This window comes from Colobus angolensis, unplaced genomic scaffold (assembly GCF_000951035.1).
Source record: "Colobus angolensis palliatus isolate OR3802 unplaced genomic scaffold, Cang.pa_1.0 Scaffold591, whole genome shotgun sequence".
NCBI lineage: Eukaryota > Metazoa > Chordata > Mammalia > Primates > Cercopithecidae > Colobus > Colobus angolensis.
Window position 1 is genome coordinate 155,555 of NW_012119499.1, and position 2,766 is coordinate 158,320.

General features: G+C 39.4%; 1 pseudogene; it reads left to right on the forward strand.

Annotated features, from left to right (window-relative positions):
* Positions 1-211: 211 nt before the first annotated feature.
* LOC105526498 lies at positions 212-2,479 on the forward strand (annotated as a pseudogene).
* The last annotated feature ends 287 nt before the right edge of the window (positions 2,480-2,766 follow it).

The following is a 2,766-nucleotide window of genomic DNA, read 5'->3' on the forward strand; positions in this document are numbered from 1 at the left end:
TTGGGATGTTTCTGGTCAGAGGGGGGTTTATCTCAGGGCTGGCATGTTGCTGGTCGGAGAGGGGTTTATCTCGGGGTTGAAATGTTTCTGGTTGGAGATGTCATTTGTGGTTTATGGTCATGCTGACGTTAGCCATTAGGCTGATGTTTTGGGGGCTGGATTTAGGTGGTTTTTAATCAAGGGGAACTTAAAATGGCAGTGTTTGTCCAAGATGGTGATGCTCCTGCTCTGCCAACAACCACTAGACAAATGCTTCCCACAAACCTCGTAAGATCAGGAGTTTGTTTTCCTTAAGGATATTATGCCTGATGAATATAGATTTCCTTTAATAAGTAAGTCATAAATATTTATCCTTTTAATTTCAGATATTGAGAGGTAGACGTCTCCTCTTACAGAGGCAGATAAAAATAAGCAAAGATGTCATTAGATACATGTGCAAAGGGCATGAGACAACAGTCCACAAAGGAGGAAATGCAAATGTCTTGAAAAATGAGGAACTGTTCAATCTTTCAAGTAATCATAGAAATGCAGATTGAAATATTGAGATACATTTTTCTTTTTTAAAAAAGATTAATGCTGGTAAGGGTTTACTGAAATAAATGATACCAACTTAAAGTCTTGAAAAATATTTTATCTCAGTAGTTTTATTTTTATCCCTTCGCTCATGAGAGAGAGAAAAATAAATAAATAAGGAGAAAGAGAGAGAGAAGAGGAGTGAGAGGGGAAGAGGAAGGCAGAGACGGGACAAAAGAAAAAAAAAAGAAGGAAAAAGCCATTTGAACAAAATTTGGCTACGTCAAAAATAAAGTCAGATCAGGTATAGAACAAGATCCTGGAGATGTCAAACCAAGTGGTAAGAAGTCCATTTTACAGGAGTTACAGCAGTTTATAGAGCATAAAGGAGGAATATTTTGACCTGTGTCAGGATTGGCTGTTATACATTAATATTTCTGTGAGTTCAAGCTGATTTGTCTAGAGCTGATTGATTTAATTTTACTGATTCATGCTGATAAGAATGTAAAGCTTATGTTTTATGTTTTATGATTAGAGCTAGCCTTTGGGGGAAATAGGGATGACTTAAAGTTTGGTTACTTGGTTATGGGTGATTGGCCTTGGGGTGTATCTTATCAATGGCCTCCATTCTTATTTTTCTTTGACAATCATGCTAATGAGAGATAATTAAAAAAATGAAAGAGCCCTTTTGGCTGTCTGAGTAGCACCATAGTGGCTGGCGAGAATAAGCACCAAAGGTGGCAGAAAGGGAGCCAAGAAGAAAGTGGTTGATCCATTTCCTAAGGAAGATTAGTGTGATGTAAAAGCACCTGCTATATTCAATATAAGAAATATTGGGGGCTGGGGATGGTGGCTCACACCTGTAATCCCAGCACTTTGGGAGGCCAAGGCAGGCGGATCACAAGGTCAGGAGTTTGAGACAAGCCTGACCAACGTGGTGAAACCCCGTCTCTACTGAAAATACAAAAATTAGTCGAGCGTGGTGGCACATGCCTGTAATCCCAGCTACTCAAGAGGCTGAGGCAGGATAATCACTTGAATCCAGGAGGCAGAGGTTACAGTGAGCCAAGATCGCACCATTGCACTCCAGCCTGGGCAACAGGTGAGACTCTGTCTAAAAAAAAAAAAAAAAAAAAAAACTAGCTGGGTGTGGTGGTGGGCGCCTGTAGTCCCAGCTACTCAGGAGGTTAAGGCAGAAGAATAGCTTGAATCCAGGAGGTGGAGGCTGCAGTGAGCCAAGATCGTGCCACTGCACTCCAGCCTGGGTGACAGAGTGAGACTCCATCTCAAAAAAAAGAAATATTGGAAAGATGCTAGTCACCAGGACCCAAGGAACCAAAATTGCATCAGATGGTCTCAAGGGTTGTGTGTTTGAAGTGAGTCTTGCTGATTTGCCAAATGATGAAGTTAACATTTAGAAAATTCAAGCTGATTACTGAAGATTTTTAGGGCAAAAACTGCTGAACTAACTTTCATGGCATGAATCTTAACCATGACAAAATGTATTCCATGGTGAAAAAATGGCAGACCATGATTGAAGCTCATGTTGATGTCAAGACTTCCAGTGGTTACTTGCTTTGTCTGTTCTGTGTTGGTTTTACTAAAAAATGCAGCATTCAGATATGGAAGACCTCTTATGCTCAGCACCAACAGGTCCACCAGATCTGGAAGAAGATGATGGAAATCATAACCTGAGAGGTGCAGACAAAATGACTTGAAAGAAGTGGTCAATAAAGTGATTCCAAACAGCACTGGAAAAGTCATAGAAAAGGCTTGCCAATCTATTTATGCTCTTCATGATGTCTTCATTAGAAAAGTAAAAATGCAGAAGCAGCCCAAGTTTAAATTAGGAAAACTCACGGAACTTCAAGGTGAAGTTAGTTCTGGAAAAGCCCCTGGGAACAAAACAGGTGGTAAAGTTGAACGAGCTGATGGCTATGAGTTGTCAGTCCAAGAATCTATTTAAAGTTTAGACTTTTAATAGTGACAAAGAAAAAGTCCTATTTGTGGGGGTTGGGGGGTGGGTGGGGAAAGAATAAAAGAGACAATTCAGGTAAGAAATTGAAGAAGTCTAATAAACATTAAACAAAAACGCACCTCAACATTAAAAAAAAAAATGTGATTTGTCTTGAACTACATTGTTTTCTGATTTTTATATAGTTATGCTGGCTTTTCTTTTTCTTTGGTTTGGCATGTCTTTTCCATCTACTTACTTCTTTTTTTGTTTGTTTTTCTTTCAGACAGCTTCTCCCA